The sequence below is a fragment of the Lontra canadensis genome, unplaced genomic scaffold (genome assembly GCF_010015895.1).
Source record: "Lontra canadensis isolate GAN:19392208 unplaced genomic scaffold, GSC_riverotter_1.0 scaffold89, whole genome shotgun sequence".
NCBI lineage: Eukaryota > Metazoa > Chordata > Mammalia > Carnivora > Mustelidae > Lontra > Lontra canadensis.
Genome location: NW_022631083.1, coordinates 2,493,173 through 2,503,233, shown reverse-complemented (window position 1 = coordinate 2,503,233; position 10,061 = coordinate 2,493,173).

Here is a 10,061-nt window from a genome sequence, read left to right as displayed (position 1 = left end):
AGAAATGGAAAAATGTTCCATGCTCCTGGATTGGAAGAATAAATATTGTGAAAATGTCTATGCTACCTAAAGCAATCTACACATTTAATGCAATTCCTGTCAAAGTACCATCCATTTTTTTCAAAGAAATGGAACAAATAATCCTAAAATTTATATGGAACCAGAAAAGACCGCGAATAGCCAAAGGAATATTGAAAAAGAAAGCCAGAGTTGGTGGCATCACAATTCCGGACTTCAAGCTCTATTACAAAGCTGTCATCATCAAGACAGCATGGTACTGGCACAAAAACAGACACATAGATCAATGGAACAGAATAGAGAGCCCAGAAATAGACGCTCAACTCTATGGTCAACTAATCTTGGACAAAGCAGGAAAGAATGTCCAATGGAAAAAAGACAGCCTCTTCAATAAATGGTGTTGGGAAAATTGGACAGCCACATGCAGAAAAATGAAATTGGATCATTTCCTTACACCACACACGAAAATAGACTCAAAATGGATGAAGGACCTCAATGTGAGAAAGGAATCCATCAAAATCCTTGAGGAGAACATAGGCAGCAACCTCTTCGACCTCAGCCGCAGCAACATCTTCCTAGGAACATCGCCAAAGGCAAGGGAAGCAAGGGCAAAAATGAACTATTGGGATTTCATCAAGATCAAAAGCTTTTGCACAGCAAAGGAAACAGTTAAAAAATCCAAAAGACAACTGACAGAATGGGAGAAGATATTTGCAAACGACAGATCAGATAAAGGGCTAGTGTCCAAAATCTATAAAGAACTTAGCAAACTCAACACCCAAAGAACAAATAATCCAATCAAGAAATGGGCAGAAGACATGCACAGACATTTCTGCAAAGAAGATATCCAGATGGCCAACAGACACATGAAAAAGTGCTCCATATCACTCGGCATCAGGGAAATACAAGTCAAAACCACAATGAGATACCACCTCACACCAGTCAGAATGGCTAAAATTAACAAGTCAGGAAATGACAGATGCTGGCGAGGATGCGGAGAAAGGGGAACCCTCCTACACTGTTGGTGGGAATGCAAGCTGGTGCAACCACTCTGGAAAACAGCATGGAGGTTCCTCAAAATGTTGAAAATAGAACTACCCTATGACTCAGCAATTGCACTACTGGGTATTTACTCTAAAGATACAAACATAGTGATCTGAAGGGGCACATGCACCTGAATATTTATAGCAGCAATGTCTACAATAGCCAAACTATGGAAAGAACCTAGATGTCCATCAACAGATGAATGGATAAAGAAGGTGTGGTATATATACACAATGGAATACTATGCAGCCATCAAAAGAAATGAAATCTTGCCATTTGCGACGATGTGGATGGAACTAGAGGGTATCATGCTTAGCGAAATAAGTCAATCGGAGAAAGACAACTATCATATGATCTCCCTGATATGAGGGAGAGGAGATGCAACATGGGGGGTTAAGGGGGTAGGAGAAGAGTAAATGAAGCAAGATGGGATTGGGAGGGAGACAAACCATAAGTGACTCTTAATCTCACAAAACAAACTGAGGGTTGCTGGGGGGAGGGGGGTTGGGGGGTTGGGGTTATGGACATTGGGGAGGGTATGTGCTATGGTGAGTGCTGTGAAGTGTGTAAACCTGGCGATTCACAGACCTGTCCCCCTGGGGAAAAAAATATATATGTTTATAAATAATAAAATTTAAAAAAAAAGGCAACCGAGTGAATGGGAGAAGATATTTGCAAGTGATATATCTGATAAGGGGTTAATATCCAAAATATATAAAGTACTTATGCAACTCTAGACACACACACACACACACACACACACACAAGAAAAACAAAACTTAAATAACTGATTAAAAAATAAACAGAGGGGTGCCTGGGTGGCTCAGTGGGTTAAGGCCTCTGCCTTCAGCTCAGGTTGTGATCTCAGGGTCCTGGGATCGAGCCCCGCATTGGGCTCTCTGCTTAGCGAGGAGCCTGCATCCCCCCTTTCTCTCTGCCTGCCTCTCTGCCTACTTGTGATCTCTGTCTGTCAAATAAATAAATAAAATCTAAAAAAAGGAATAAATAAACAGAGGACCTGAATAGGCATTTTTCCAAAGAAGACATACAGTTGACTGACAGACACATGAAAAAATACTGAACATCACTAATCATCAGGGAAATCAAATAAAAAATACAATTAGATATCACCTGACAGCAGTTAGTATGGCTGAAATCAAAATGACATGAAATAATGATGAGGAGAGGAGGTGAGGAGGAGGTGGAGAAAAGAAACTCTTGTGCACTGTTGGTGGAAATGTAAATGGTGCAGCTACCATGGAAACAGTATGGAGGTTCCTCAAAAAACTAAAAATAAAAATACCATATGATATAATAATTCCACTATTGGGTATTTAGCCAAAGAGAAAATGAAAACACTAATTTGAAATGATATATTCATCCCTGTTTATTGCACCATTATTTACAATATCCAAGACATGGAAGCAACCTAAGTGTCCATCAACAGACAAATGATAAGGAAAATGAGATATATATATAGATATATCACAGAATATTATGCAGCCATAGAAAAGGGTGAGATTGTGCCATTTGAGACAACATGGATGGATCTGTGGATCTAAAGTTTATTATGCTAAGTGAAATAAGTTAAACAGAGCAAGACAAATACCATATGGTTCCACTCATAAGTGGAATCTAAAAAAAACAAACAAACAAACAAACAAAAAACAAAAACCCAAACAAACAAAAAGCAGAATCAGACCTATAAATACGGAGAACAAATTGATGACTGCCAGAGAGGAGGAAGGTGGAGGAGTGGGCAAAATGGGTGAAGGGGAGTGGGAGATACAAGCTTCCAGTTATGAAATGAGTAAGTCACAACAATAAAAGTCACAGCACAAGGAATACAGTCAATGACACTGTAAAAGCAATGTTGTGGGATAGATGATAGAAACACTGTGGTGAGCAATAACATGATGTATAAATTCATCAAATCACTACATTGTACCCCTGAGACTAATGTGACATTGACTTTCAACTAAAAATTTTTTAAAAAAACACAAAGAGGGGGAAGAATGACTGAATAAATGAAGAAATGTACCATGTTCATGGATGGGAATCCTCTACCATGTAAAGATGTCGACAGCCCCAAATTAGTCTACATATTCAATGCAATCCCAATTAAAATCTAATGATGTTTGTATGAGACAAATTATCTTAATATTCAGAAGGTTGAATGCAGTTAGTTTCAAGAATCACCAAAGTGATCCTGAAAAAGAGTAAAAAAGTGGGAGAATTTGCCAACTTGTTATCAGAAGCTGTTAGATACCTTAAATAATCAAGCATTGCAAAACTGTCTCTGGGACAGCCTGGTTCAACAAAAAAATAATAAAGCACCCAGGGATGTTTACGTGGAAATTTTGTATGTGATGGAGGGGGTGGTTTAATTCAGTATAGAGAGGACTGGTTATTTAGTAAACGATGCTAGGAAAATTAGCCACCCATTTGGAAAAACATATTGTCCACCTGAAATTAGTATAACACTGTATGTTAACTGTTTGGGAACTCCAAGAAAAGAAGAAGAAATCGCTTAAAATAAAATCCAGAGAAAATAAATCAGTAAAAAAAATTTTAAATTATTAAAAGAAAATATAGGAAAGTATAGGAAATATAGGAATATATGGGAAATATAGGAAAATGTAGGAAATTTATTAGGGGTATCATTTAATTCAATTCAAATGAAGAGAATGCCTCTAATACCAGCCACTTAAATGAAAGAAAAAAAAAAGCTTAAAGGAAATGACTGATAAATCTAACTACAAAAATCTTTAAAACTTCAGCATGACAGAAAACACAATGGAGGAAACAACACGTCACAAAAAAATGGAGAAATATTTTCAACATACATGACTGGTCAATGATTAGTGCTCCAAACATGTAAAAAAAAAATTCCTATCAATTCCTATCAATTTGAATTCCTATCAATTCAAATAAATAAGAAAAGGTAGACCTGCCAATAGAAAAAGTGGGTGAATGACATGACTGGTAATTAATGAAAGGAAAATTGAAGTGTTCAATAATCTTATGAAACCTTATCAGTAACCATAGAAATGCAAGTTAAAACAAAAAAATAAAATAAATACCGTTCTCTTGCATTAAATTGGAAAATAATTAAGCTTGATAAGATCAAGCATTGATAGATTTGGGGTAAAGCTACTCTTATAAGTGGCTAGCTGATATGTAAGGATGACCACTTTACAGTATCTGTTAAAAATAAAAATGTGGGGGTGCCTGGGTGGCTCCATCATTAAGTGTCTGCCTTCAGCTCAGGTCATGATACCAGGACCCTGGGATCAAGCCCCATATCAGGCTCCTTGCATAGTGGGGAGCCTGCTTCTCCCTCAACTTGTCATTCCCCCTGCTTGTGTTCTCTGTGTGTGTGTGTGTGTGTGTGTGTGTGTGTGTGTGTCAAATAAATAAATAAAATCTTTAAATAAATAAATAAATACTTTGAAAAAAATATCCACTCGGGTCCTCTGTCCATTTTTTAATCACTGTTTTTTTGGTGTTGAGTTGTATACGTTCTTTATGTATTTTAGATACTAGCCCCTTATCAGGTATGTCATTTCCAAGTATCTTCTTCTATTCAGTAGGTGGCCTTTTAGTTTTATTGGCAGTTTCCCTTACTCTACAAAAACTTTTTTTTAAATACATAGTCCCAATGGTTTATTTCTGGTTTTTGTTTTTCTTGCCTTAAGAGACATATCTAGAAAAATGTTTCTATGGCCAGTGTCAGAGAAATGACTACCCGTGCTTCTTCTCTAGGATATTAATGGTTTCCTGTCTCACATTTAGGTCTTTAATTCAGTTTGAGTTGATTTTTGTGTGTGGTGTTAGAAAGTGATCCAGTTTCTTTCTTTTACATGAGCTGTGCAGTTTTCCCAGCACCAATTACTGAAGAGACTGTCGTTTCCATAGTATATTCTTGACTTCTTTGTCATAGTTTAATTGACCAGATAAGTGTAAGCTTATTTCGTAGGGCTCTATATTCTATGCTAAGTGAAGAAAATTAGACTGAGAAAGACATATTCCATAAGGTTCTACTCATAAGTGGAATCTAAAACAAAAACAAATGAATAAACAAACAAACAAAATGCAAAATCAGGCCTATACATACAGAGAACAAACGGAGAGTTGCCAGAAGGGAAGGGAGAGGAGGAATGGGAAAAATGAGTGAAGGGGAATGGAAGATACAGACTTCTAGTTAGGGGATGAGTAAGTCACAGGAATAAAAAGCACAGCATAGGGTCCCCTGGGTGGCTCAGTGGGTTAGGCCTCTGCCTTCAGCTCAGGTCATGATCTCAGGGTCCTGGGATCGAGCCCTGCATCGGGCTCTCTGCTCAGCGGGGAGCTTGCTTCCCTTTCTCTCTCTCTGCCTGCCTCTCTGCCTACTTGTGATCTCTCTCCTGTCAAATAAGTAAATAAAATATTTTTTAAAAAGGCACAGTATAGAGAATATAGTCAATGACATTGATATTGTAATAGTGTTGTATGGTGATGGATGTTAGCTACACTTGTGGTGAGCATGGTATAATGTGTAGAAAAGTTGAACCTGAAAATAATGTAACATTGTGTGTCAACTATAGTCAAATTAAAAAAAAAAAAAGCTTTTAATGTGAAATACAATGACCAATCATGCCACATCCAGGGGTCCACCCTAGGAAAAGACACATGTTGTTAAGAAGGTTTGTAGATGTTCTCCGCAGCATTGTATGAAACACCAGTATGAAACTGGTGATAATGGAACTGCTTAACAGGGAAACACCTAATAAGACATGGTGAACCAGTAAGCCGAGTATGCCGTGGTCTTGTTTATAGACGTACAGTGTGAGTTCTTTGGAAGAAACCAATTTTAATGATGAATACTCAGGATGAGATACAATTTGAGCAAATACTTGAAGGACCGTTGGGGATTTTTATGGGCAGAAAAATGGGGTGAAGTGTTTTCTAGGTATAGAAAACAGGAGTGTAAGACACAAAGGTTTAGAACAACTTTCAGAGAACACATAACACTATGAGTCATCATGATAGAGACTGAATAGTTGGGTGCACCCTTATCAAGACCATTGATGTGATCAATGAGGCAAAAGGGGAGGTCTGCTGCGGGTGGTGTGATTATTCTGTTGATTTCCTTATAAACAGAAAGACATTGCTTATGTGTGCCCTTTCTCTGTCTTTCCACTCTCCATGCAGATGGAATGGCTACACAAACATCTTCTCATCATGCAGGATAGGCTGAAAAAATCAGAGATGGTTGGCCCTGATGTTATGGAACCTCTCAACCAATGCCTGCAAATGTCCACTTCAAATTACATAAGAAAAATTTACTCTATTTAAGCCACTGTAGTTAGGTTTTCTCTTACATGCAGCTCAAATCATTCCCAATTGATTAAGCATAAAATATTTTTAAGGTATGACCATGACAAGAGAAGCAAAAGGAACCCACAAAATGATGATGAAAATCAGTAAAGTTGTTGACTGTTGACCTCCCAAAGTACCACCAGAAAATCCTGTTGATTAAACATACCTAAATCTATTAGGCCAACTGGAGTAGGGAAGAAAATCATGTTGACAGATCTTGGTAATGTCCCAAAAGTGGGAAATCAGTGAAAGATTTTTATAGAGTTTTAGGGCCTCAGCTAGATGATTTTCAGAAGGGTCTTTCAAGGTGAGAAGGGGGGTGGATGGGTAAAGTTTATGACCTGATGGCTTTGGATCACTGGGCACCCTGAAGCAGGGTTCCAGAGAGTCTTGATGAGTACCTTGTGAGTCCTGACAAGTAAACATTTTTTGTTGATTCACTCCCAGAGCAAGCGTTTCCCGAAATAAGTAATAAGTTATTTTGTCATATCCCAGTAATGTTTAGTATAGGCATAAGAAAGAATTTTGGCTGAGTCCTCCCAGCTGAGTGCAGAGGACAATTCAACCATCCTGGAACAGGTCAAAGGTTTTAGGAGAGGCATGCTGAAGATGGAAATGACAGCACCCTTTAAGAAACATCGTAAAGCTGAACATGTCTATATAAGATAAGATAATTCAGGGCGTTGGGGTCATATATAACTCATCAAGCAAAGAAACAAAGTTCAATTATTGACTCAAGAAGCAGAAAAGCATTTTGCAAAAAAGGAAATCATAGACACTACATAACTCTCCCATAATCATACATAGACATAATAATGGAATGTAATAGTATAATAGCCTGATATTAATCTACCCAAAATGATTATGTTTGCATGATGGGGAAAGAATGGGTTACATGTGTGAAAAGCACACTAGGCACCAAGGGAGATATTGAAGAGATTGATTTTATCTTCCACAAAAAATGTTAAGAACTGAAAAATCAAGAAATAGGAATAGAAGTATGTTATTTAGTGATATGAAAGTAAATATTAAAAGAATCAGCTCTGACACTTTAAAGGGACTGTGTCTGAAGAGAGGGAAATGAGAAAATGGGGTGTTGGTATTGAAGGATTGCTGTTTTTCATTAGACGTCTTGAGAAGTGTTTGATTTAAACTATATGTCTAAAAATCTTAAATGTCTTTTTTTAAAAATTTTAAAACCTGTAAGATAGAAAACTGTTATTCATAGCCTGAGACTGAGTTGGGATCAGGACTGGGGTTTGTGGTCTAATTCTTTTTGACCCACTTTTATCACATCTTCTGCCACAAACTTTCTTAGATAAATTGATCTTGAGCACATGTCAAAGTTTATTAAATGGCTATTAAGAGAATCACTGAAAGGGTGAGGGTGCTTGGTGCCAAGTCCAAGAGGACATGGACAATGTGAGGTTATATATTTGGGAGATAGAATACATACATAAGCAGCTAGTTTAAAAAAAAAAAAACTAAGTAAAGAATGCAGTTTTCTTTCACATGGTCATAGAAACACCATGTTTGTATCAGTTCTGAGAGAGGAAATCAGGAACAAAAGTCCTAAGAAAAAAAGAACAGATGATGGGGAACATCTGTAGTCATTAAGTGAATAATAAAGGTTTGACCCCAGATGGCCCAATTAACAGGGAAGCACAAGTAGTCCCCAAACAAAGGTTAGAAGCAGATTGTGGAAGAGGTTGATTTTGCACACTGAATGCACATGCTGTAAATAAAATTGAAGGATCAAACTCTCCATTTTCTAATCTGGGGACACATATATTTGATGTTCCACACTAAAGTAGGATCAGGCAACCAGTAACAATAAGGAGAATTTTACTTTCTGGTTTCTAGAGTGATAAAATCATAAAATAAATGAAGTCCAACCCTCAATGATCAGATTAGAGTTTTAATGACTCTTCTCACAGCATGCTTTGGATGAATGTCTTAATGGGACATTTGGACATAACCCTGATCATGCTGAATGTAATGGATTATGTGCATAAAGCACCTGGTTTTTCTTTGATATATTCCTGGAATTTATGTGGTAATTTTGATAGTGATTACATTAAATGTGCAGATTGCTTTGAGTATTACAGGCATTTTAACAATGTTTATTCTTCCAATCCATGCACATGGAATGTCTTTCCGTTTCTTTTTGTCCTCTTCAATTTCTTTCACAAATGTGCTATAGTTTTCAGAGTACAGATCTCTTACCTCATTGGCTAGGTTTATTCCTAGGTATCTTATTGTTGCGGTTGCAATTATAAATGGGATCAATTCCTTGATTCCTTGTTCTACTGCTTCATTATTGATGTAGAGAAATGTAACAGATTTCCGCACATTGATTTTATATCCTGTAATTTTGCTGAGTTCATGTATTAGTTCTAGCAATTTTTTGGTAGGGTCTTCTGGATTTTCTACCTAGAGTATCATGTCATCTGCAAATAGTGAAAGTTAGACCTCTTCTTTTATAATTTGAATGCCTTCTATTTCTTTTTGTTGTCTGATTGCTGAGGCAAAGACTTCCAATGCTATGTTATATAACAGTGTGAGGGCGTCTGTGCATCTGAGTTGGTTAAGCATTTTTCTTTGGCTCCAGTCATGATTCCAGACTCCTGGGTTGAAGACCCATGTCGGACTCCTTGTTCAGTGGGGAGTCTGCTTCTCTGCATCTCCCCTGCTCATGTCCATTCTCTCTCTCTCTTGCTCACTCCCTTTCTCTTTAAAATATATAAAATTTTGGGCTGCCTGGGTGGCTCAGTGGTTTAAGCCTCTGCCTTCAGCTCAGGTGATGATCTCAGGGTCCTGGGATCGAGTCCCGCATCGGGCTCTCTGCTAGGCAGGGAGCTTGCTTCCTCCTCCCTCTCTCTCTCTCTCTCTCTCTCTCCCTCTCTGCCTACCTGTGATCTCTCTCTGTCAAATAAATAAAATCTTTAAAATATATAAATTTTTTAAATAAATAAATAAATATATATATATATGTATGTATATATGTGTATGTGTGTGTGTGTGTATATATATATATATATATATATATATATATATATATATATACACAATGGTGAGCATGGACATCTTTGTCTTGTTCCTGACCATACAGGAAAAGCTCTCAGTTTTGCCCCATTGAGGATAATATTAGCTGTGGGTCTTTCTTATATGACCTTTATGATGTTGAGGTATGTTCCATCCAAACCTACCTTGTTGATGGTTTTTATCAAGAATGGATGCTGTATTTTGTCAAATGCTTTTCTGCATCTATTGAGAGGATCTTATGGTTCTTATATTTTCTTTTATTAATGTGATGTGTCATATTGATTGATTTGCAAGTATTTTATCCCCCCTGCAGCCCAGGAATAAATCCCACTTAATCATGGTTAATAATTCCTTTAATGTACTGTTGGATTTCTCTTGATGAAACTTTTTGAGTCTATGTTCATTAGGGATATTGGCCTATAGTTCTCCTTTTTAGTAGGGTCTTCATGTGGTTTGGGGATCAAGGTAATGCTGACCCTGAAGGAAGAGTTTGGAAGTTTTTCTTCCAGTTTTTTTCTTCTTTTCTTTTCTTTCTTTCTTTCTTTCTTTCTTTCTTTCTTTCTTTCTTTCTTTCTTTCTTTCTTTCTTTCTTT